Consider the following 27,834-nt stretch of genomic DNA (forward strand, 5'->3'; position numbering starts at 1 on the left):
ATTTTTGTTTTGCCACTAGAACTTGATTAAGATGGACATTAAAGCATTAACATGCCATACCAGCAAAGCCCCCCAAAATCCATGCAATCACTAAATGTCACTCTGGTGACATAGAAAACTATGTTATCCTTTGCTAGCATTTGTGGTTGTCTGGTTGTAGTAGTCCTAATGTCACTTTAAGTGTTTCCATTTTTGAGACAATGTGCTTGTTATGCTATTAGTTGGTTGGAACAGTCCTTGATTACCATCATATTATTTCTGGAGGTGGTTTCAGATTTAGAAGACAATATTACCTGTTCTTGCTTATTTTACTTTTATTAGTGGCTGAAATTTCCTCTAGAAGCCTCCCACCCCTCAAGGAGATAGCTAACAGTGGAGTTGTCAACCTGTAAGATAATATAAACAAAATCAACTCTCTAATATGAAAAATAAAATGGAATAAATAAAATACAAAGTCTATTTTAGACATATATAAAACATGTATACCAGGAAGGTCTCTAAATTTAAAAACATTCAATACACTTCAGGCATTAGCTTTTACGTTTCTAAAAGGCAAGATATTGCAGTGCATTGTCCAGAATTTCCTTGAGGGAGATTGTTCACTATATAAATTTGATTGAATGATAAATAAATAAATAAGTAAGTAAATAAAGAAAGAAGGAAGGAAGGAAGGAAGGAAGGAAGGAAGGAAGGAAGGAAGGAAGGAAGGAAGGAAGGTATTTTTGGAGCACCATTTTGTCTGAATTCAGTATTCCTGTAATTTATGCAGTAAAATGGAATAATACTATGTTTACTTTATTCTATGAAGGTTGTGATTACTGATATTAAGTAATCAGGAGGCAAATACAATTTAGGCTCTAAAATCTGAATAATTTCTATATATTTTTAAAAAGTTGATGCATAACTGCATTACAATTCATTTCAAACTATGACTATAAATAAGCATGTACAAAATCTCATATTTACTTATATTTATATACAACCATTCTATTTTGGGGGGAAAAACCCACTACAAATAGTCGTATACAATTCTCTTCTTCTCTAAAGACATAACATTTTGTATTTTAATATTTAAAAAGAAACATGCAATATTGTGTGTCAGAATGACATGGAAATAAGATGTTTTAAACCCCCTTCTAATTAATAAAAGGAATTCCTCAAACAAAGCTATGTTAATATATTTGTATAAAACACCTTTTTGACAGAAAACCCGTGTACTAGGATTACATATGCATTCATTTTGTATACTGTTCACAGGACACTTCTATAAGTACCTATAATATTTGAATTTAAAAATTCTGATACATAATGTATAGATTCTAAGTAATAATTAAATTCTGTAGTATTATATTGTAAAATATTTTTCCTTTTTCAGCCATATTCCTGGAGATAACTGACTGTACTTAGTATAGCAGTAAACAAGAAAAGTTATATACTAGCTTGGAAAAGAGAAATAAAATAAGAGATATATTATAATCAGCACTGTAATCAGCATTTTCCCATTTTTGAACTACATTAACATACAGGTATATGTTGGTTTTTAATATATTATTTTATTGCAGTTTAGAATTGTACTCTCAGTTTTCATTTTCATGCCTGTGTCTGAAAAATCCAAGGAATTTCAATAAATAGATTAACCCAAGAGTAGTTACTTAATCTCTCTATGTAGAATCAGAATTATTTGGGATTGGCTGAACTGAATTTGGAACTCAGAAATCATTGATTTTTCTTAGTTGAAAAAAGAATATTTTCTTGATATAAAAAGCAAATTTAAAAAAAATAAAATGTTATAGTGTTTTATTATAATTCCCATCATTCTGAAAAATACAGCATTAGGCTATTTTACTACATTGTTTCTTTAGCTTCCCTTTTTTTATTTCAAAAGGTATTTACATATTTATCACAGATTTTTCAGCAGATAACCTACTGGGTGTTGTTTTTGCAAATGTTATGGTTAATCTGACCTTTTAAGGACTACAAATATATTCCTTATTCCATGAATTAAAGTTGTATTTCTCAATATGTGACTCGGAATATGCTGAAAGATTTTTACACTTGGGAACGATTCATTGACCAATCCTGAGGTTGGTTTGCTTTTAGTGATTTATACAAGGGCCGTGATTAGAATAATTGATTTATCCAATATATGAAATCTACTTGCAACATTAAAATGACATTATCCAATTTTTATTGCTGGAGTTTAGATTTACTTTATAACGAGATTTTTTGAAAAGGAAAAAACCTAACTATGACTAAACAGAGTCCTAAGTAGACTAACAAAGCTAGTGCAAATATAATAGAGGGAATCTATTGAACAAAAGCACATGAAAACTCAGATACTATAAAGATTTGTTCTTCAAAAGTGGGAAGCAACCTTTCATTGAAAAAAAAGGCGTAGGCTTTGTGTGCAGTATTGAAAACTTAAATATGTAAATATTCCTATGTATGTATAGAATTGTTTACCTTACTTAATATACTATCCACATTGATTCTTAGATATCATGTCATGCAGGCAAAAGAAAAAAAATTGCCACTTGTTCAAAATAATTCCTTAGACTGAGATGTAGCTTCCGTTTTCTTGAGTGCATTTTTCAAGTGTGTTTGAATAAAGGAACAGCTAAAGGTTGCTCCAGAGACAGTGATGGTGTTTTCTCCTTTATGTCTTTTTGGATGCTATTAGGGAAAGAGCTCTCAATGATGCCAATTATTAATTAATTAATTAATTAATTAATAATTAATAATTATTGCACATAAAACCAAATCGTTATAATTTCTAATTTTAAAACATTGCAAAATATGGGACAGCTTTTTCCATTTTCCCATTTTTTAAAAAGTTGTTATTTATGGATTGTTTCAGTGAGTTCCACAACTTGATGATTTTAGCAAAAAGCAAAAAGAGTGTTATAAGAATTTACTAAGAAGAAAAAAGTAAGTATATAGCTCAATATTCTTTGAAACTTTTTAGAATTCAAGGCAGAACTTAAGAAATCTTTCACTTTTTATACCATTTCCTATTCTATTTCATTAAAGAATTGCACTGACATGGATGAATTGTTGTGTTCCTGCACATTTGGTTAAAGGAATGTGTACATAAATATTATATTTTCACTGTCCTTTCAATTCGTTTAGTATCTCCCAGGCTTCAGTTGTATCTCAAGACATCCATTTCCAGTGGATTTACCCAAAATGGTGCTACTGTCAACAGCAGGAGACAGTTTAACTCATGAGAAAGAGTGAAAGATAGAGTTCACCTAGAAAAAATGAGATAAAGTATTAATTCAATTATTTTGGCTACAAATTTATTTAAGAATTTTAAAACCCATTTATGCCTCCTAATTATTGCCGCTTTATTTTCCTTATTGGAAAGTTCAATGGCTAACCAACTAATTGCTAAAGTTTATAACGTATTACTTAAGATGAATCTGGAAGAAGAATTTGTCAAATATTGTATGGTAAATGGGCAAAAATCCTCAGTTACAATATAATGACAAATGGGAGTATATATGGACCAATGGTTTAAAATGTACTTTGAACTTATTGATTGAAAGACAATTTTTATAAAATTATGTATTGCTGGTATTTGACCACAGCGCAAAAAACCCAGCCCTATGGGCAAACCGGAAGTTTGGGAACGGACTTCCGGTTTGCTCGTAGGGTTGGTTTAAGCCCTCCAGAGGCTTCAGGGACCTTCAGGAAGTTTCCCTGAAGCCTCCGGAGGACTAAAAATGACCCTATGAGCAAACCGGAAGTCACTTCTGGTTTGCTCGTAGGACCGGTTTAAGCCCTCCAGAGGCTTCAGCCTCCTGAAGGTCCCTGAAGCCTCTGGAGGGCTCCTATAAAGCCTCTGGAGCCTGGGAGGCGAAAAAAGCATGCAAAAAATGGGGGGAGCGCCTCTCATGCGCACATGCACAGTGGAGGGTGTCACATGTTGCATTATGGGTGTGGAATGCCTGCGCACGCCCCCCTGTGCTCCCCCCCCTTTTGTCACACGAAAAAAGTTTGCCCTCGCTGTACTAGAGGGATACAAATGTATGAAATGCAATCAAAATCCAGGTACATTTCATCACATGGGGTTCTCTTGTAGGTATGATAAATCATATTGAATAAATATAATAATGACAATGCAGAAAATATTTAAAATATAAATATTAATGAAACCCAAAGCTTTTCTTCTAGGTATTATGGACAAACCAATAGAAAAACAGTTTGGTATGCATTTTTTTATATGGTTTAGTTTAGTTTATTAGACTTCTAGACCGCCCCCTCTCCCCGAAGCGACTCGGGGCGGTGTACAGGTACCAAATTAAAACCATACAATGGATAATAAATATAATTAAAATCGGATTAAATAGACCCCTGTACAAGTTTATAAAAATTAAAAACTTAACCTTAAAACCAAACCGTAAAATTTAAAAATACAAACTGAGGTGGGAAAGCTGGAATTAGGCCAGGCCGGCTAGATGAAACAGGTGGGTTTTGAGCTTCTGGCGGAAGTAGCGGAGGTCCGTGGTCATTCTAATGTCAGGGGGAAGGTCATTCCAGAGGGTCGGGCCCATCACAGAGAAGGCCCTTCCCCTAGGCGTCGCCCGCTGGCACAGCCTAGTGGACAGCACCCGGAGGAGTCCCTCTCTGTGTGAACGAATCAGCCGAAGGGATGTGTGGGGCAGGATACGATCCCGCAAATAACTAGGTCCTGTGCCATGGAGTGCTTTGAAGATATGGTGACTCCTATGAGGATTGCATATGCTAAGCATTGGAAAGAAAGGGGATGCCGAATGTTGAACAGTGAATTTGAAAATGAATGAATTAGCAGAGATGGCAAAATTAACTACTTTGATTAAACACAACGGATTAGACAACTTTATAAGAGACCAAAAGCCATTTGTAGACTTTCTATGTGTGAAATACAATAACAGATGGTTAACAGAGGGATTTGAAGATTACTTTCACTTTTGGCGTAACCTGTTGACTGATTTTTTTTTAAAAAAAACCATATATACTGTGAACAGATGTTGAGTCAATTTGATTATTAGACAAATAGATTTCCACATCTGGGATATTTGTTTATGAAATATAGCACTTTTGTTAAAATATAGATGGGAATGTTTATAACTATTAGTAGACTTGTTATGTAAGAGCAGGAGAACATATTAGTTTTTTAATGTATCTTTCAGCATTGAGTGGATTGTTTTTATGTTCAATATTAGATTTATTTGATCGTTGCACACAAAGATCTTTTTTTTTCATTGTTAGTTTTGGATGTTAATCTTTTCACCCTGTTTTTCTCTCATATCTTTGTGATTAAAAAAAATAAATGTTTTTATTAAAAAAGAAAGTTCAATGGGAATATGCTGTATGATATATAGTTACGGTAGTCCTTGACTTACGACTACAATTGGGATATGAACTTTCATCATTAAGCAATGCAGTCGTTAAGTGAGTTGTGCCTGATTTTATGATCTTTTGCTGTGGTCATTAAGGGAATCACATTAAGCAAATCTGGCTTACTCCACTACTGATTTTGTTGGAAACCTAATCATGTGACCTTGGGACACCCCAACCATCATAAATACATGCCAGTAGAGAAGTGCCCAAATATTGTCATTTGACCATGGGGATGTTGCAATGGTCATAAGTATGAGGACTGTGTAAGTTACTTTTTTCAGCATCGTAACTTAAGATGGTCATTAGGTCAATGGTGGTAAATAGAGGACTACCTTTATACAGAACAATAACTATGCATTTAGGTAACAGTGCATATGGTGCCTGTTGTAGAAACTAATGTACTTTGATTCCATGATAATTACAGTTACTTCAGCTTTTATCTATCATTAGGATATGCATGTTTTCAATGCTCTCAAATGGCAACATTAATTGATTAGCGGATATTTAGATGAACATTTTTCTATTTTTCTATAATGTGAGATGAGAACTTAGTGTAACTCAAATCTTATGTCAAATTAATCCAATAATCCATGTTGTTTTCTTATATTAACTATATTTTAAAATATTTATACCACTTTAAACAGCTATGTAGATGCTAGCTATCCTATTAAAAGAAATTCTGCACAATAAACAACAACAATGAAGCCAGAGCAAACTTGCAAATCTAATTTCATGTTCCTATTGAAATGCATTTTCCTTACAACCCAGTGAATCAGGCAAACATTATACAGTGGAGAAACTGTTTAAAAAACTTAATCAAATAAGTGCAACGAATAATTAGATTGCTAGTCAGGAGATATTCATGTATGAGATACGTACACTACAATCTTACTTTTTCTCCTGTTTGTTCTCTATTTTAATGAAGCCGCTAACGTTTAAAGCAGTGTCTCCACACTTACCTTCCCCAATCACTGCACTCCACATGTGCTAAACAGTATTTTAATTTGTATCCATTATTTGATGGGTGCCAGGTTAAAGAAGGCATTAAAATTGTGATGTGTTGAAACTACTTTTACCTCAGCATTTTCCTTGATTCCTCCTCTCAAGATTTAGATGTAGAAAAGGTATGTAGGAGTTCCTCATTACTGAGTTAAAGTGCTAGTTAACAATCCTTGTTAAATGTATCGTTGTGAAATGTGTTGTCCTCAATGCTGGGCAATATCCTGCTTCTATTGTGTGTCTGTTCTGACTCACTGCCAAATAACCTTGTCCTGATTTGGCATATGTGGCACATGATAAACAAAGCAATTAGTCACTGATTTTGATGCCCTCCCGGTTCAGTATGTCATCAACTAGTGGGGAAAAACATTTGCCAGTCATGGCCTTAAAGAAGGAATGTGGCTGCAGGATTCTGTCCATCTCTTGGCTCCCTCATCCCTTTCATCCATCTTACATGCCATTCTGTTGTATGCTTGCTTTCTTTTAACTTTTTATTTTTAAAAAATGTACTAGATGAGTATAAGCAGCAATAACACAAACAGGAAAAAAATGGGGCAGTGGTTATATAATGAGAACAGGATCTTATACCACACATGTTGAATTGTGATTAAAATAAACTAAGCATAACAACTGCAATTAAAGAAAAAAAGAACCGTATATTTTGCATGCATAATACTTTTATTGATACACATACATTAATCTAGAATTAATTCAATCCTATGATTTGAAACCAAAACAAAGCTGGATAACACCAAAGCATACGAGTTAACAAAACCTCAAGTGTCTTACAATGCTAATGATTGAAAAAAACTTTTAATGCTTTTAAAACATGTATTGTATCCAATAGATACAAAATATTTTCTAATGTATTAATTTGATTCTTAACTCATAAGAAATGTGTTTTACGTTTCTTAAAACCTGCACCCATATCTTGAATTGAACAACATAAAATAAATAATAAATGAAGTGAGATGAGTCACAAGCAATACTGCAACTTTTATTTATAAAGTGCCTTTTCTTCATTCCCTTTATTTATAGCAGGGGTGTCCAAACTTGGGAACTTTAAGACTTGTGGACTTCAACTCCCAGAATTCTGGGAGTTGAAGTCCACAAGTCTTAAAGTTCCCAAATTTGGACACCCCTGATTTATAGTATATAAACAAAATGCTTATATCACTTTTCTCCATCTAACTGGTATCTACTTTTCTCCTTGTTCTGTAAAAAAAGCATTGTAAGGTCCTGTCTTCTCTTACTTTTATGTTCCTTCACTGTTATGCCATTGCAAGACTAGGCAAGTATTTTTTTTTCTATTTCATTCATTCTTGCATCCAACTTTTTAGGAACAAAGATGATCAGGGACAGGCAAAGAAAAGACATTCCCATATTACCCTGAAATGGCTAATATGTGCTTCTCTTATCCCACATATTACTGGTCACTAGACTTTGCTTCTAATGTAATGGATATAGAGCAGGGGTGTCAAACTCGATTTCATTGAGGGCTGCATCAGGGTTGTGTTTGTTCTCAGGGGGGCAGGCAGTGGTGGATTTCAATTTATTTTACTACTGGTTTGCTCATGTGCGCACACGCACAATGCTTCTGCACATGAGCAGAAGCATCCGGGCAGGTGGGTGGAGCCTCCCGCCACCGCTACTATTGGTTCATCCGATCCAGGGCAAACCAGCAGAAACCCACCTCTGGGGGGCAAGGGGCATAGGCAGCTTGACATCACTCACGTTGGGGGCGCCTGTGGTGGCCCTAGCGCTCTGCCAGAAATAATGGGCTCCTGAGTTCCGTTTTCAGCTGGGATGGCCTCCTGAAACCCTCTGCCAGTGAAAATGGAGCTCGGGAGGGCCACATGTGACTCTTCTAGGTCCGTTTTCACAAGCAGAGGTACTGTGGGCCAATCCTTTGCTATTTCCAGGGCGGTGCTGCGGGCCAGATCTAAGCACCCGGATCCGGCCTGCAGGCCTTGAGTTGACACCCCTGATGAAAAGCATAACAGATTGTATACACTTTGCAAATAAAGACAGGTGTCATTTTAAAAAGAAAACACAATTTTAACAATAATGCAACTAAGGATTAATGGACTGGGAACAAGACAGAGACCCAGTAAAAAAGAAACAAAAATGTTGTTAGATCTTATTTATTCCATGCTTAAATGCAGGTGAAGAAAGGTCTTATAATACAAACCACAATTTAAACTTACCTCTTTACCTTCTGTAAGTACTAGGAATCGCAGGATAAATGTCCTCCCCACTTCTATTCATTATATCAACTTGCTTTTAAGCCACTGTTAGTGGACCTCTGTTCACCCCTTTCCCTGCTATCTGAAGTGTGAAATAACAATCATGTTAATGATAATAGCAATTGCTATAAGAAAGCAATGTGGGCACCTTGGATACCAGAGATGGTCCTCTTTAATTTTTCTAAGTTCACATCTTTATTGGGCCAATGCATATTTGCCTATTAATTACTCTCAATATTCTGAGTTCCTATTCGTATACACAAATAAGGGTTCACTTTCAAAGTTCACCTTGAGATGCTCTTTCGTGTGCCTTAGGCAATTCTGAGTTTTGAGAACGGTGGAAATTAATGCAAGAGTCTCTATTTTTATAAAGTCATAGCTTCAAAGATGATGCACACTAAATCAAATACTTGTGACTGTCATAAGGCTCTGCCCGTTACATTAGTTTGTTTTACTTTTTAACTCTTATCGGTAATGAGGTCATGAGATTTTTTTAGATATTGCATAGCAAAGGATGGAATGATTGCCATTATTTCCAATAACTGGCCATACTTACTTGGGAAAATGGGAACTGGACTCCAAAAGCACCTGGAAGACCATAGGTTTCCCCATTTCTTAGATTAATTTATTGACAGATGATGAGCCTTAAAGTCAAAGATCAGGAATAGTTCAAGAGCACTTTTTCAAGAAGATAGAACAATGAAAATAAATTACAACAGATATGTTTGTAACTATTGTTTGTTTAAATTTAAGTGAGTCCCTTGGATTGCCAGGCAATCAAACCAGTCAGTCCTAGAGGAGATCAACTCTGACTGCTCTTTAGAAGGCCAGATCCTGAAGATGAAACTCAAATACTTTGGCCACCTAATGAGAAGGAAGGACTCACTTTGGAGAAGACCCTAATGCTGGGAAAGATTGAGGGCAAAAGAAGAAGGGGACGACAGAGAATGAGGTGGCTAGATGGAGTCACTAAAGCAGTAGGTATGAGCTTAAATGGACACCAGACAGAGGTGGGTTGCTCCCAGTTCGGCCTGGATCGGGTGAACCGGTAGTGGCAGCGATGGGGGGGCTCTGCCCACCTATCCAGACACTTCTGTGCATGCGCAGAAGCATCATGCAGGCACGCACAAGTGAACCAGTAGCGCTGGGTTTTGCAACCCATCTCTAACTCCACAGGATGGTAGAAGACAGGGAGGCCTGGAGGAACGTTGTCCATGGGGTTGCGATGGGTCAGACATGACTTCGCAACTAACAACAACAAATTTGAAGATGAAGGGGGAGTCAATTAAGATAATCATTCTTGCTTAACCTTTTACTTTTTTCCTCTGATGATGTAGAGTTAGCTATGACATATTTCCTGTTCTACAATCTCCAAAACAGCTTGTCACTGTCATATAGACAGAGGTACAGTTGAAGCTGATATCAAATCACTAGCTTTGAAAAAAAGATTAGATGAAGAGCCATGGTGGCACAGCAGTTAGAATTCAGTATTGCAGCTGAATTCTGCTGACTTCCAGCAGTTCGATTCTCACCAGCTCAAAGCCTTGCATCCTTCCGAAGTCAGTAAAATTAGGACCCAGACTGTTGGGGGCAATATGCTGACACTGTAAACTGCTTAGAGAAGGCTATAAAGCATGGTGAAGCAGTATCTAAGTGCTATTGCTATATTCCAATCTTATTAATGAGAAGGGATGATGGTATGCCATTTTTTTCTTCACATGAGGTAGTAAAATACCTTGTGCTAGGCCAGGCATGTCCTAAGTCCGGTCCACGGGCCATTTGCAGCCCAGGGGGCGGTTTAATACGGCCCTCTAACAGCCCTCCCTGCTTTGTGTAAATGCGGCCCTCCCACGGCCCTCCCTTCTGATTGGCAAGCAGAAGACTGTCTCGCTGCTGCTCCACGCCTTGGAAAACAGGTCCGCGCGCACAGCTCAGAAAATTACAGCCTCCGAGACTTCATAACGGCGGGGACTTGTTGTCACTCGCCCGGGCTTCTGCAGAAGCTTCCCTCCGAAGCCTTCCAAGGGAGGAAGGGCCAGTTGGGAAAGGGGCTATGCTCCTGCTCCGGGCTGTAATTGCGCCTATGTTTTCCATGGCGTGGAGCAGCAGTGAGGCTCTGCGCGGCCAGCAATGATTCCGGAGGCCATCCGGGAAGACGAGGAATGCGAGGGGGAACCCTGCCCCCCACTGATGGCCTCCAGAATCATCGCTGGCCGCGCAGAGCCTCGCTGCTGCTCCACGCCGTGGAAAACATAGGCGCAATTACAGCCCGGAGCAGGAGCAAAGCCCCTTTCCCAACTGGCCCTTCCTCCCTCGGAAGGCTTCGGAGGGAAGCTTCTGCAGAAGCCCGGGCGAGCGACAACAAGTTCCCGCCGTTATGAAGTCTCGGAGGCTGTAATTTTCTGAGCTGTGCGCGCGTGCCTGTTTTCAAAGGTGTGGAGCAGCAGTGAGGTTCTACGTGGACGGCAATGACTCCGGGGGCCATCCGGGAAGACGAGGAACATGAGGGGGGACCCTGCCCCCCACTGATGGCCTCCGGAATCATCGCTGGCTGCGCAGAGCCCCGCTGCTGCGCTACGCTGTGGAAAACATAGGTGCAATTACAGCCCGGAGCAGGAGCAAAGCCCCTTTCCCAACTGGCAGTCCCAAAATGACAGAGAGAGACAGAGAGGGAGGGAGGAAGAGAGAGACAAAGAGCCAGAGAGAGAGAGAGAAAGAAAAAGAAAAAAAGAAAGTGGGAGAGAGAGATGAAAGAAAGAAAAAGAAAGAGAACTTATGACCACAATTGAGCCCAAAATTTTGGTTGCTAAGCAAGAGCGTCGTTAAGTGAGTTTCATTTCATAATTCATTTGCATTTAATTGTAATTGTTCAAAGAATGTTCAGAAAAATGTTCGGCCCTCCAGCATGTTCACTTCATCCAATCTGGCCCTCTTTGAAAAAAGTTTGGACACCCTGTGCTAGGCTAATGCAGAGGATTCCAAATTTACTTCCAAGTGTCTCTTGATAAAGACAATTTTAAAAATTGACTAAACCTATACAGAAAAAAAAAAAGACCACAAAGCCACATCAACTCAAAGTAGACAGTACTTGACTAAAGGAAACAGTAATCTGGCTTGGTACATAAGAATGCTTATTAAAATAACCCTACCCAATTGAACATTTCCAAATTCTCGTTTAATTTTTTGGTTCCAATTATGCACACAGAGAACACAGAATTGAAAATTGCTATCTGATTGATAATTATGTTAGATTGTAAAAAACTATGGTTTAAAGAGAAAGTAACAAGGAAATTTGTGGACTGTAGAGTTGTTTGAAAATTGAGTCATGGCAACTGGATTTATTTTTGTTAATTTGAGAAGTTTTGCTGCTCGTCCAATCAGCTTCCTCAGTCTGAATAAGTTGGTTAGGCAGTGAGTCATTGGAATGTACCAACTCCTTGCACACCAGACTGAGGAGGTTTCTTCCCCAAAGTTCAGAGTAATATGTCGATGAAGTTTCTCAGTCATCCAGGTAGCATTGTCTGAAAATTGAGTCATGGCAACTGGACTTGTTTTTGTTAATTTGAGACAAAGTAGGTCTTCATTCTTTGATTCTAGATTCTTTGGAAAACCTTAAGACTCCCATCTTTTCAAAGTAGCTTTTAATCTTTAAAATAGTTTTAAACAGTTGAATACGAGTTGTATGCTGAACCTATTTTGTTTTAATGAATTTAAGGTTCATATAAGTCCCTTAGGAAGAGCAATATAGAAATGAGCTCAAAAGACAACTAATAGTTCCATTTGGTGCTGGAAGACTCACAATCTGCCAAATTGCATCTTCACCTTCATTGTTATTGCTCAAACATAAGCAAAGTGTTTGGTAGAATAGAAATAGGTGTCCAAGGCCCTGCAAAGGAATATCTCCCATAGGGTCCCTGACTCCAGGAGCAAAAAGAAAAACCAGCCAGGAGAATAAAACTAATCCATCCCTTTCTGACTCTCCCCCAACTGCCCTCCCCACATTCCTCTCGTCTCTCCCGTAACCTCTAAAAGCGGCTGCTTTGGAGTCTCCCCTCATTTGCATGGGGAGATTTAATTTCCATCCCTTAAATATGACGAATTGCTGAGATTTCCTTCAGTTAATGCTTTTAACAGCTCCCAATAAACTTCATTAATCAGGCCGGCTCTAGGCCCAACGTGCAGCCTGGAAGCAGCTAATTTGCCTGATGAGCCTGAGACTTTAGTGAATAAACAGGTGGATAAGCTGAGGGTTTTATGGCCTTAATTACACTCTAATCAGTTCAACGCTTGGCGGGCAAAAGGGAAAGAGAGAAGGAGGCAGCGGCATCATCAGCCATCCCTTCCTTACTATTATTATTATTAGTATGGCTGTTATTATTTCAATGGTATCTCATTTCTTTCTCAGGTTTCGTCTGCCTCTGATTTTCTGAGGGCAGAACCTTGGGCAAGGAAAGGAGAATGAAGTCAAACACAGTTAGGAGTTTCAAATCTTTGGATAATTAATATTAAGTCTTGAAAGCGATAACACTTCTCTAACACAAGCATGTTTATGTCCGATAGTCCCTTTTCCTTTACCAGCTGCTTTTCTTTGGCAGTGGTTTTATGGGAACTTCCTTAAAAAAAAAAAAGAGCAACTTACTACAAGCTGTCCAGAGTCATTTGATACAAGATGGGTGGCAAATAAATTCTATAATAAATAATGTTATTTCTTTATTTCAGATCAAGGCAGAATCTTGATGACAGGTGACCCCACTAACTTGAAGTCTATATTACTTGGGAATTTTCATTAAAAGAGAGTTTTGTATTCAGGGTCCTAATCATGTAATGTATATGGTTATATTCTGGAAGAGCTGTATTTTCCAAGAAATTTGCCTTATCCAGTTTGTGATGTTTAGTGGTGGTCTCTAAATTGATTGTTTTTATTTCTAATGAATTCTAAAAGGATGGGTGGGGGAGCATTTTGTATAAGCTCAAAAACCATACATTTCTCTCCTTAATTTTGTGTTGAACCTGATCTTAAAACCCAGGGGCTAATAAACTCCTGCATTGATAACTGGGAAATTAGTTTGAAAAATATATTTTTCTATATAGTCATCATCTTTTTTACTACTGAGACTGTTTTTCTACATAAGAAAGACCAAAAATGATTTTTGAGCTTCTTCCATTATGCATTTCTTAGCCCCAATGGTACTTTTGAAGAGATGGGTCTAAATAAACGTGTTTGTGTGTGTGTGTGTGTGTGTGTGTGTGTGTGTCTGTCTGTCTGTGTGTGTCTGTCTGTCTGTGTGTGTGTGTGTGTGTGTTTGGGTGGTGGTTATAAATTGATTTGTTTGCAGTCTACAAGTAAAGAATGAATATACTGTTTGGGTCAATAAATGACTTGGCTTTTTAAAAGCATAACCTAAAATGCCAAGTAAAGCTTTTAAGGGAGATGATCCATGTCATGTCCAATCTAGGCTCCTTTCAGCTGTTCCAGTTCTCCCCTCCTTCACCGCTGGGTCGTGGAGTCCTTCTCCAGCGCTCCTGTGCACCCACTTTTTCGACCTTGGCTTCCAGGTCTCACGGCTTCTCCTGCTACATCCCCCATCACTGCGAGGCCGCCTGACAAATCACTTCAAGGGCAGCCTAACTTCGAAGGACAAGACAAAGCTTTAGCATATGGTCCAATCCCCAGATGTTTGCCTTTCACGCACTTTTCCTCCTTCCCCTCCTCCTCCCCCACCCCCCCCTCGCTTCCCTGGAAGAAGGGCTACGTGGGAAACAGAGGCTTTCTTCCTACCCCTCCCTCTCGCCCTCTCTCCTCTTCCCCTTCGGGTTTTGTCGAGGGGCGGCTAACTAGCAGCCTGAGCTTCGGGTCTCTTTATAGCCTGTGAGCGCGGGAGGATGGGGGCGGTAGCAAATCATTGCTTTTTGTTGAGTTTAATATGTTTAATATGTATTTATATATTTACAGTCTGTACGAGGAGAAGTCTCAGAACTGTTAACACAGGTGCTTTGGGAAGTGGGGGGGAGTTGTCTGCTGGCCAATCCTAGGCGACGGAGGGGATGCAAGGGGAGAGACACCTGCGCGATCTTTCGGCGTGGACGGCAGCGCCTCTGGCCGAGACTTGAAGCCGTGAGGCAGAGTTCGGCGGGCTCAGTTAAAGGGCGCAAAGCCCAGGGCGGGAAAAGAGAGGCGTTGTTTTAAGTGGCCTCGGAAAAACATCCCCGCTGCAAGTCTACTGCTTTCGGCTTTCCGCGGCAGACCGCGGGCGAATAAATAGGCTCGAGGCGGACAAGGGAATGAATTTTGCTAACAGAGAAAGGGAAAACATTGCAAGCTTCATTTGGCAGCTGCTTGCAGAATAAAAGAGCGAGGGCAGAGGTCTCCAGCCGGCAACCCTCTGCTTTCCCCCCCACCTCCCTACCCCCACAAACCCTTCCCTTGCTTGGGTAGATGCGCCCGTATTAAAGCTAGTTTAATTTGGATGGTGATTAATTGGGAAGAGGTTCTCTTAATAAGACTTTAAAAGAAACGCGTACAAATGCACAACAGCTGGTTCGGAGAGATTTCCCGTTCGAGATTAATGATGCAATAGTTGCGTTTGAAAACAAAAGTCACGGGACAGGGTATTGCAATATTTTAGATACTCATCTCCTTTACATTTTAGTCACAGTTTTGTAGTCAGATGCGTTTATGATTTGCAATTCGCTAAATACCAACTGATTAACTGATCTGAAAAGAAAGATCGGCTTTTTCAAGCCATTCAGCAGTTAACAAAAGAGGGGCTGGGCGATTCATGAAACTATTTGGCAAGCATTTTTAACAATGAAGTAATAATACAGGCCTTCAAGATCCCTGAAAAATGAGCAGAGCGTTCTGGAAATTATTTGGTTTTGATCTTGAATGAGCTATTTTCATAAGCGATTAAGAATGAGGTTTATTTATTACAAATGTTTTATTTGAGAGATAATATGTAGGTCAATATATCTTCAATAGAAAACGGTGTTAGTACTTACAAAATTGGTCGTTAAAATAAACGAGCATTTGAATCTAAAATAAGTCTAATGTTTCTCATATTTTTCCAAGGATTTCCCAGATAATGTAATTTTTTTATTAAGATCATCTGTCTAATTTATCATCACCTTAAACTTGCACATTTAAAATCTACTTGAACAATTTTCAGAATTTGATTTACAAACAAATAAAATTTATATATGATCAATTTGTGTATATAAAATTATACACACATATTTTAAAAAGAAATACAAATTTAAAAAGCACAGATGAAATTACAATTGGCTTTTTAAGATGCTCACTTCCCCAAAATTGGGAACATTAAAATTATCCATATTAAATAAGCATTAAAAAAATATTTTCTGTATGTTACTTCGTTGCTGTTGTGTTTTTATTTTTCACAGAGTTGACTAAAAACTTTATATTTTTCATATTTTATTTCTATCCAAAAAGTGGGCCATTGATGATTTCTACACCTCTATTCAATAGAAATTTCTCGTTTTGATAAGAAAAATAAAATAGAGTGGCAGCAACCTGCATTTTTCATTTGCTACTTCTCTAATAAATTGCTTGTGCTTTAATACAATTACTTCCTGAAGCATGGCAGCACTTTGACCAAGTCTCGGTCTTGTTAGCCTGCAAATCCTTCCCTAGGAAAGCTGTCGACTAATCAAAAGAAATTTAAATAAAATGCATTGAATTTGTGGTTCCTTCCTACCCCCTGCTCTAAATTCTGAACATTCTCAAATTGGCCCTGGAGAAATACAAAAGCACAAAGCTAGAGGCGAGGCAGGCCCTGTGCTCAACACTCAATCATTTCCTGTCACAGGTGCAGCCTGTATGCATTATCCTGCCATGATTGATAGAGTGGGGTTGTGTAGACTGGGGAGCTGGGCATGGTTCAGATGGGGCCCTGTTCATTCCAGCACTATGTCATACTACCTGTAGGGAAGAGGGAAAAAAGATAGAAACTTGCTAAGACTGGCTATTCAGTGAGGCTTAGAAGTTTTTGTTCTCCATGTGCAACCAAAGGTCATATTTCCTAAAAGTTAAACATAGCTTCTAGGTATAGCTTGCTTGTAACAATCCAACTACCGAAGAGCTGATTAGGTCAAGCGTGTTAGAATGATTACTTACAGTAAAGGTAAAGTTAGTTTCATTTAATTAATAGGATGTTTTGTTTTACCTTTTTGGTTTTGCATTTCAAGAAAATATTAAATACCACACAGCGAATCCAGTTAGAAGGAATCTCTCTTGCTCTGCTTTCCTTTTTGGATGTCTGACACAGTTATTGTTTTCATTGGAATTTGTTGCTGCTCCAATCTTTGTTGTTTTGCTGTTCATTATATTTGATAAGTGAGGAAAATTTTGCAGCTTTATTAAAGTTCAAATTGTTAAATCAGATTTCACACAAACTGTAGTAGAAAATTATTTTGCTAAGAAGAGAAAGATTTGAATTGAGAACACCTAGTTAAAATAGGCTATTGCAGGATATTATGGAAAATGAAAACACCCACACAAGCACACACATATGTCTATGACCATTGTTCTTTGGTTGCAAATGGGGAATCTGTTGAAAATCTGTTGCCATTGATCATTAAATCTATGTCAAGAACTGTTATTGCTTTAGAATATATGTTAATTTATGCAGGAGGAATCTTTAACAGAGTTTTATCCAGCTGGGCATGGGAGTTTAGATTTTATTATCTGTGATCATTCAGAATCCTGTCTAATTGATGTAAGATCAGAGTTGACAACTACTCGCCAGTGTTCAGCACAACTGTAGTGTCTTTCCATTTGTTCATTTCCTTTTGAAATGGCCAAAGGCAGTGTAATTTATGTAAAGGGATTCCTACTTTTAAAGTTGGCAGTTTTGTTTAATGGAATGAATTATATCAGAAAGTTCAAAATATATTGGAAAACACAAGTAAAGAATATGTTATAAGTTACTAAAATTAGCAAGACATTGATACATAAAGACCACAATATTCAGTGGAATTTTTATATGAGAAGGGGATTTCTTCAAAGGATAAAATGCTATTTTAAAAAAAAAAATACATTTTTTTTCTAAGATGAACCTGGCTCCTTGTTCCATGTTGAACATACAAATAGTATTTTTTATTTTAAAATTTAGAGAATAATTAAGCATAATATCATTCTTATGCTCAGAAAAAAAGTGAAAGCTTTTTCTTTGAAATTAGAGCAAACATATTTTTCACAGTATGTGGGCTTAATTTGGCTGCAGGCCATCACAGATTGTTTTGAAACTGCAAAACAATAGCTGGTGCCCCACTCAGTGGACATACTGACTTGGAATTGGGGGGGGGGGGGTTTCACAGTTCACTTTTAGACTGCATCATACTTGGGAAGCATCATTTCAGAAAAGGTTTGTTATGGGAGTAATTTTTTTTCTTGATATTGACGTTCCGGAAGGAGGAGGAGAAAGAAGGGGAAAATCATGAATTGTAACATGAATAAATTAGAATAGAAGTTGGATATCCAAAATTCCAGAATCTCCTCCTCCTTCCAATTTATCCTAAAAAAAACTTTTTCTTCTTGATATGCAACTTTTTCTGAAAGAGTCCAGATCAAAGGTTTTTTTTCTTAAACAATTGTTTCCATTCTATTTAAATGATAAGATGGAACAAAAAACAGTCTTCGTAATTCACCAGAAACCTTTTTAATGCTAATCCCATTCAAATGTTGGGGGACGGATGGACTATTGTACTTGAACAAACCTAATTCATTTCCATAGATTTATTCAGGAGAAATTTCTGTTTCTTTTTTAAAATTAAGATACTTTCATATTCATTCTAAACAATTTTAATTATAAAATTTCAGTGAATCTTCTGTTGCATTTTTAAAACACGAAGCAGAAATCATCAAATATACACATATAAAAGATTTTATATTATATTAGTGAATTAAATGCTTACAATGAATGAAAAAGAGGTTTATGTGTTAAAAAAGAGAGTAGTTTCTATAGGCTCATGCATAAGCAAAATACTCTTTTTTCACCAGCTTTTGTACACACAAATATAAATATCGTCTAACAGGAAATATGAAAACCATTGGGAATTTAGATTGGCAGCCTATTGCATTCATAAACACAGATACAACTCAAAGCTGCCAATACATCCACTGAGTGAATCTGCCAACCAGCCAGATGCTACAGCTGCAAAAATATTTTCATTGTCTAAACAGCTGCATGCTACTAAAACAATGCAAAATAGAGTATATTCAATAATACCCAATCACATATGCTGCAGATATGCACAACCTTACTTTCACATTAGTATAAAACACTGATGTACATGCACTTACACAATGCATTTTAAAAATGTAATTTAAACTAGAAAAAAATGTATCCAGAGATGCAGAAAAATGAGAAATATTAAATCAAATAAATTAAAGATACAATGTAAGAAAAAAGGAAATATTTTAAAAATTGTTTACAGCAATTCATTCGCTATGTCTCTCCATATCTCTCTGTTTTTCCAAGCCATCCTTGCTTCCACAGTATCTACATACACCTGAACATTATATATATATATATATATATATATATATATATATATATATATATATATATATATATATATATATATATTATTCATATATTCAACCACTACTCCTTCCTTCCTTGTTTTTCCACAGTTGCTTCTAAGAATCCTATTCTCATTGCATTCATTTACATTTCTTAACAAAGACTGAGTTTCATATGGATAAACGTACATTCTTATACACAAACTGGTGCAACCGTACAATTAAAGGAACATAGCTTATAGATACATCTCTAGAAAATTCCAAATTAAGGAAACGTAAGTTTACAGCTCTTGCACCAATTTATATAAGTAAATCTCATCTTCTCAGTAATGTATATTGTTTTTCTCAAACTTTTCCTATTTTGATGTAAAAAAAGAAAGTTGAATTTGTTTTATTCTCACATTACACAGTGAGTGCTCTGGAGTTTGTCTAGTATTGAGTCCCAAGTCAAAGCAAGCAGTCCCTGATCCAGTCTAAATTGAAGCAAGTCATGTTCCAAAACACCAATTATGGCAAAAACAACATTTTCCAGCCAGGTTATTCATAATTATTATATCCTAGATTCAATTGCTGTCACACATCACTGAGAATTTAGTATTATGCATGTATGATTAAGTTGCCTGTCTTAATTGTTTTAAAATTGATTACATACGTTGTTTGTAGTGCTCCTGATGGCAAACCTTTTGAAATACATTTTGCCTTTGACATTTATCTCTTCCATTTCTATATATGTTACAGAAAGCAAATGAAATGTATATAACTGCACGGGGTTTGAAATGATGCTTTCATAGGAAACTGCTTCTATATTTTTCGGTACATATCTATAATACTTTTCCCTCTCTGACTCTATTTATCATTGTTTAAGCTTGCTGAGTTGCAGATAGTGTCTGGGCTAATTAAATCATTGCCTCTATTAAACTAATGCAAAAGGAATTATCCTCCTCCAAAGTACATAAAGGAACTTCCATGTGCTACTTGGTGGAATGGCTGCATATCCCAAAAGGCTGATCGTGCCAGCTGATACATCCAGAGGGGATGGGTGTCAGACTGGTGCAGGTGTCGGTGGCCACCAGTGAGTGATTGCACCATCAGACTCCTACCGTGATCCATCATGCAGGCCCAGCCAGTGAAGAATCACAGCCTCAGGAAGGTGCTGAGCCCAGCAACATATCATTAAACAAGGTTACTACCGGCAGATTTGTTCCCATGATCAATCTGGTCACTACCTGTTCCACCTCACTGTACTTCCTCTCTTCCATTCTTTAAACATAAGCATTATGAAAGTGCAGGAAAAACATAGCTTTTAACAGGACCTCATTTCTCCTGTGTCATTCCATGCTTTATAAAAAAATTTTTTTTTAACAACAACATATGAATTATAAAGAATAATCTTTTATACAAACTATATCCTCAGGCTAGTAGTTTGCCCTAATTCCATATTTTATTGCTTGATAACTTCCCCGCCCTTTGTAATTACAGAATGACATTTCATTATATTTCTACAGGTGACAAAAGGTGTGAAATTGTAATTCATTCTACCTGCATCAGTATGAATTGATCCTTCAAAAATGTCTCCTAAGAGAGAAGAAAAATACATTGTATATTTTTACCATAATTATTGGTCAACTCCCTACTCCCAAAAGCTTCCTATTATCTTGATTCACATAAGACAATAGTTTATGTAAATATTGTGATTTATGTATTCAATTGCATATTTTTGTCTTGTTCTAAAACTAATATAGATATGTAGAACAGAGTAAGCCATCTAAGCTAACCAAAAACATATTTATCTCAACTATTGAGCTTTAGAGATCAGTCCAAATTATAAACTCTTTAAAAATAGTAACATTTCCAGCTTTGAATTTCAGGCTGAGAAGAAATTAAATGCATAACAAAGTTTCTTGAATCATTTCAGACATTTGCTTAATGCAGTGGTTCTCAAATAGTGGGGCGCGCCCCCCTGGGGGGGCACGAGGCTCCGTAAAGGGGGGCGCGAAGGCTCCCTTTCCATCTGGGTGCAACGGCAGCGGCGTGGGCGAGGCATAATATATCCCGGCTTGAAGTGGAAGCGCTGGGGACTGCTCAGAGACTCATCAGAGCCGCGGGCTGGATCTGTGCAAGAAGCCTGCTCGGGCGGGGGTGGGAGGGAGGGAAGCATGGCTGTCCCAGGCTTCCCTCCCTCCCCCCCCCAGCCCAAGCAGACTTTTTGCACAGCTCCAGCCCGCGGCTCTGATGAGTCTCTGAGCAGTCCCCAGCGCTGCCACTTCAAGCCGGGATATATTCTGCCATGCCCTCGGCGGCGTCTTTATGCAGGTAGCTCGCCTCCCCGCCAGCAGCTCCACTGCCAACATTCCGTCTGGAAGCGGAAGCGCAACAGCCGCTGTTGGGGAAGGGACAAAGGGGCGGCGGTCGCCCGATCTTGCCACCCCCACCCCTTCGCCCCTGGTAACGGCGACTGTTGTGCTGCTGCTTCCAGCTGGGATGCTGGAGGAGCTGCTGGCAGGGAGGGAGGGAAGAAAGGGAGGAGGGAGTAAGGATAGACAAGCAAGAGGGAAAGAGGAAAGAAGGCAAGCAGGCAGGAAGGAGGCAGAAGGAAGGAGGGAAGAATGGAACTGGAAGGGAGGCAGGGAAGGAGGGAGGGAGAAAGGAAGGATAGGAGGATAGGGAAAGAGGAAAGAAGGCAGGCAGGCAGGGGGAAAGAGGAAGGAGGGAACTGGAAGGGAGGCAGGAAGGAAGGGAAGGAGGAAGGGAGGGTGGAAGGAAGGATAGACAAGCAAGAGGGAAAGAGGAAAGAAGGCAAGCAGGCAGGAAGGAGGCAGAAGGAAGGAGGGAAGAATGGAACTGGAAGGGAGGCAGGGAAGGAGGGAGGGAGAAAGGAAGGATAGGAGGATAGGGAAAGAGGAAAGAAGGCAGGCAGGCAGGGGGAAAGAGGAAGGAGGGAACTGGAAGGGAGGCAGGAAGGAAGGGAAGGAGGAAGGGAGGGTGGAAGGAAGGATAGACAAGTAAGAGGGAAAGAGGAAAGAAAGCATGTGACTACGGTGGGAGTCGAGGAAAGACCGGTGTGCTATGTTATGCAGAGGTGTACTTATAACAATTTTATAGACAAATTAGACTATTTACAGTCGCGCGGGGGGGGGGGGAAATGTTTTCTTCTTCCTAGGGGGGGCATGACAGAAAATAATTGAGAAGCACTGGCTTAATCCAATATTTATAATCAGAAAATAAGAATAATACGAGATGCAAAACTTGATTTTTTGTTTTGAAGTAATAGTTTATGCATTGACTGAGTTACCAAATCATGGTAAGCTGTGAAGTTTCCTACTTGATTTTGGTTTAGTGAGATGGATCAAAACTACCATTCTAGAAATTATAATTAAAACAAGTTATAACATGGCAGGATAAATTAACTTACAGAAATGATTTATCTGCTGAACTCAATTTATTTCCGTATCACTCTGTCTTTTTTCTCTCACATGAGACATTGGATGACATTGGAATCCTAGATTTTGTAGTGGATTTTAAAGCAGTTTTAGGATGCACAGTTCATTCACACTGTGCTCCCAGGCAAGCCTCTTGAGTCTTGTTATCATACCATGTGAATTGAGAGATGCTTCTCTATACCTGTGTATTCATTGCAGAATAAGATTCATAAGAGTTGGTAAGCACTCTTAGAGGGCAAACTGTGTGCCATTTTTAGTGTTGTCATAGGCCCCGAAGAATCTCTGTTGTGCTTTAAAAGTGTTAAGATTTTCTGGAAAACAATTTTATAAATATACAAATAATGATTCAGTAGATGATATGTAGTGACAGAAAAAGATCAGGATGAGTATCTAATATATATTGTGAAAGTATTGTGGCAAGGTGAGGGAGAATGCATGGAATTCTTCTAGCCAATAATAACACAAGTGTCAGTTAAATATATATCATTGGCAGTGCAGAACACCCATCCTCAGCCTGGTATTTGCCAGGTTTTTTCATCTATGACTTCCTTATTTCAATTTATATAGACACTATTTATACAGTACATAACAAAAAACAGTGAAGTCAAACTCAAATGAGTTAATTAAAACAATCAACCCAAAAACCTAAAAGCACAGAAAGTGCTAGCCTATAGCTCAGACTAATTCTACATTAATTGGTTCATATTAATAACCAATCAATGACAATTGTAGGAAAATACTATAGATGAATCTGTCCTAGGTTAGAAAAAAGGTCAATGACTATATTACCCACATGATGGTGAGTCTATGGCATGCGTACCACAGATGGCACACAGAACCCTCTCTGTGGGCACGCGAGCTGTCACCCTAGTTCAGCTCCACAGCACATGCGTGCACATCTCCCGCTATCCAGTCTGTCATCGAGTCTCTGGTGCGCAGGGAGAGGGACACGTGCAATGGGGCATGCACAGGGGCACATGGGTACATGCAGGGAGGGCTGTGCGCATGCAGGGGCACGGGCGAGCACGCATGCACTGAGGGCACATGTGCAGGGGCCACACACGCATTGCATTTTGGATGTACCTGCATGTACCCATGTGTACCCACTCTTTGGACACTCGCTCCCGAAAATGTTATCCATCTACTGTATTACTCTGTTTGATTTATTTATTTTTGCAGCTGTATTTTTGTAGATTATATCTTAGAGGGATATATGATTGTGTAAGTGTGAGGTGAATAGCTGTAAATTCTAAAACTTTGTGATATTGGTGCTTCTAAATTTGGCACAGGATATCATAAATAGAGACAACAATTAACAGCTGAAAATTTATGTTTAAAAATTACATAGTCTACAAATGTAACTACCTGCAACTATTTTCTATAAAGATACAAGAGATCCAATAATGGCCTTCTGTTTTTGTAATTGGGATCTCAGGCTACAATCTTGTTGATTTTTACTTAGCAGTAAATTCCTGAGAGTTAAATGTGTTATTTCTGATATTTGGTTCTGTATAACAACAAAAATACAGAGTGAATCTTAAATTGGCTATATATATTTGTCCTCTAAAATAGTGTTTTTGCACCTCAGAATAGGGATGTTTCTCCAATCTATTCCATATACTACAAGGTCATTATGTAGATGTTTTTGAGCCTATTTATTCAAAATAGAAATGTCTGTGTTGTCATTTCCCTGCTGAAAACTTTAGTTGAATGCTGTCCACAAATTAGAAAATGAGCCAAAACCAGCCTGTCAACATCTCAGATAAAAATGTATTCTCAGTGGAAATGTTTGTATCAAAAACCACTCAAGAAATTTATACAAATTTTGGGGACCTCAGAAAAATATGACAAATTTAACTCTTGTTATAAGTGATTACTTACTGAGCATAAATGCTCAGGTCGGTAATCAGGAAAATTAAGCACTTGTCTGTTAATCTTTTCTTATTTAAGGCAACAATAAATAGCATTAATAACATACTGATTGATATGTGTTTTTCTTCTTTTCAAAGCCAGGTTCTCTGTTAAAATAGGATGGTGTCTCCCACAACCTCATTGTTCCATAAAGATCTTATGCCATCAAGTGGTGTTACTCTTAGTGGCCGAGTAATTGAACTTCCTATCAGTATTCTTGCCATTCTTTTTCATCATGGTCAAAATGTCATTTTCATTGAGTACCACAGGGAAAATCATTGTCTGCGCTATAGTGATTTTTGTACATACACATATCACAGCATTTGAATATCGTTTATAAGGGATTCATTGCTACTTTTCTAAATTATGATCTGTGACATATTTCTTGATCACTGGTTCATGTGCTTAGTAAGGAGGATAAAGACCAATTCATATAGGTACGATCCACTGTTGGGTTCCAGGTGGTACGGCCCGGTACGGGCGTACCGGTGGTAGCTGGGAGCAGCGGCAACCATACCAGAATGGTGGCTCGTTTGGCCCACCCACCCACCCGCGTTCCTATTTCTGCCACTCTTACTGCATTAGCTATAACCAGATTTTATAGACAGCAAGGGGCAAATTACATACAAGTACAAATTAAATTGTTTGTGGCTAAAACCGTTGCACAATTATTGTATGGTTTACAATTTTGTCCATTTACAAACTTAATATCACATGAAACCATTCAATCAAGTTTCCTTAGGATTTTGTCCTCCAAACTGTGCCTCTGGTGTGCTTCTGAAGCTTGAAGTTAATGTTCCAAGTACTAAGGCTGATATAAGAGCAGGATTTTAACTTTGTGGCTCAGAATTATCTTTGATCGTCCAGGGCTGTTACCTTTGCTATTGACAAATAGCTACCAATCTCATTGATATCAAACTTTATGCAAGGAATTATGTAGCCTCCGCCTTTCTCCTGAATGGAATTGTAAATCAATTAGTCCTTAGGGAGATAAAATCATTGGTTAAAAAAGCAAATTAGAGACACTGATAATCAGAATGGTCTCACCAGTGTTTTTGAACGTGATTGCCAAATGCTAGATTGCTGCATTCACTGGAACATTTATAAAAATTATGTACCAGTAATGAAAAATTGATAGGAACATAGTTGAAAAAGTAAACAGGTTAAAATATTGTGGAATCTTTGAATACAAGCTGGTAAAACTTTGGCTCATAACACATTAGATTTAACCATGGTTGAAAAGAATAAAGTATGAAGAATTGATGTGGCAATACTTAGAAACAAAGAATTGAAAAAGATCACAGTGTATCAAGAAATGAAAATCCAAGTTGAAAGATTATGGTATAAACAGGCCTTGGTAGTTCCAGTAGTTATCAGCAGATAGGATACCATACCAAAAATTCCTGGATGGCACTTAGAAAATTTGTGCATTGACAAACTTTCCATTTCGAATTACAAAAGGTAATACTGCTTGAATCCACACTGATACTTTAGGTTAGGTTCTTGGGAAGAACTTGATGCATATGAAGATCAGCATCACCTAAGAAGTGGCAGCTGTGATTTCATATTGTTGTGAATGGTAATACTAATAGAAAATAATCCCCAGTGAGGCACTACTTAGACATGGTTGTGGGGCTAGAATGTTCTAAAGAAGATGAAACCTGTGCCACAGTGGTGGGATTCAAATTTTTTTACTACCAGTTCTGTGGGCATGTTGAATGGGCGTGGCAGGTGAAGGATACTGTAAAATCTCCATTCCCCACTCCAGGGGAAGGTTACTGCAAAATTCCCATTTCCTCTGGAACTCGGGAGGCAGAGAATAGTTGGGGGTGGGGCCAGTCAGAGGTAGTATTTACTAGTTCTCTGAACTACTCAAAATTTCCACTACTGGTTCTCCAGAATTTATCAGAACCTGCTGAATACCACCTCTGCTGTGCCAGAGGTTCACCATACTGAACAGGTTTCATCAGAGGAGTCAGATGAAGAGTGCTTCCATAAACTACATTGTGTGGTGTAATTTTCAGAACTCATATAAGATTGGTCATTGCCAGGTTAACAAGGGTTGTACTCAGTGTTGGAGTTCTCAGACATATATTAGCAAATAGGCTATAGGGCTGTTGCTTAAGTAACCAGGGCCAGAAGCTATAGGATTATTGGAAGAAAAGTAGTTTACCCATTACAAATATATGAAGACTAAAATAAAATAAAATAATGATCTGTCATTACGATTCCAATTCAATGAGAAGAGGATATCTGAAAAAAAAATGCACCAGTTCTGGGAAGAAAAATATCCAGAATCAAAAATTACTGAACAGAGGCTAGCAGATCAATTCAAGAAAGCAAAGATAGTATCAATAGCAATAGATCCCTTGAGTGCAATCCCAAAACATCTGGACCACCTCTTGAAAACCATCAGCATTGAAAAATCACCATCAGTCAAATGCAAGAGACAGCTTAATTTGGAACAGCTTACGTCCTGCGACAATACCTTTAACACCATCAAACAAGAACATCTGGCTATCCCAGGTCCTTGGGAAGAACTTGATAGGTGAATAAAAATGCCAAATGCAGTTTAAACATCTGGCTGACTATGTGTCAAGAGTAGGGACTCTTTTATAATATGGTTCATGCTACATTAGGGAACCAAAATAATGTTATATTTGTTGGTTAAAAAGAAACAAAACAAAGTCCTAATTCCAACTCTATCAAACATGTACTTATTCATTATTTGTTAAGTAATTTATCTCATCACTCATCTTGCAATACAACTCTCAATAGGTCACAAATTATTAAAAACAATAAAAAGAGCATCAATAAAACATAACATTCTACAATGGACTCCATGAATAAACCCCAAAACAATCAGCAAGACAACAATGCATGGGTCACCTAATCTTCAATCCTCCATGCTCTAAACCATATGCTCTATGCATACAGGTTTTCATTGCTTTATAGAAAATAGACAGTGTCGTGGCCAATGAAATGTTAGTACATTTTGAGTTGTATACTAAGTTATTGTATGCTACTTTTGAGTGGCCCAATGGCCTAGAGGTGAAGATGCTCGCTTCACACTCGGGAGGTTGAGAGTTCAATCTTAGGCTGTGACAGATGTTTCTCTATTGGCGCAAAGAGAAAATATCTCCTGTGAACTCCGCATACTGTAGGTGTCAGGAAGGGCATCATAAAAACTCAGCTTAATTCAGTCGCCCCGACTCCACCCCAATAAAAGGGATTACAGGGTGATAAAAATAAAAAAATGGATGACACTTTTGAGAATAACAACTATACTTGTATAATTGCCAATTATATT

Source organism: Natrix helvetica (genome assembly GCF_964273705.1).
Source record: "Natrix helvetica genome assembly, chromosome: 2".
Lineage (NCBI taxonomy): Eukaryota > Metazoa > Chordata > Lepidosauria > Squamata > Natricidae > Natrix > Natrix helvetica.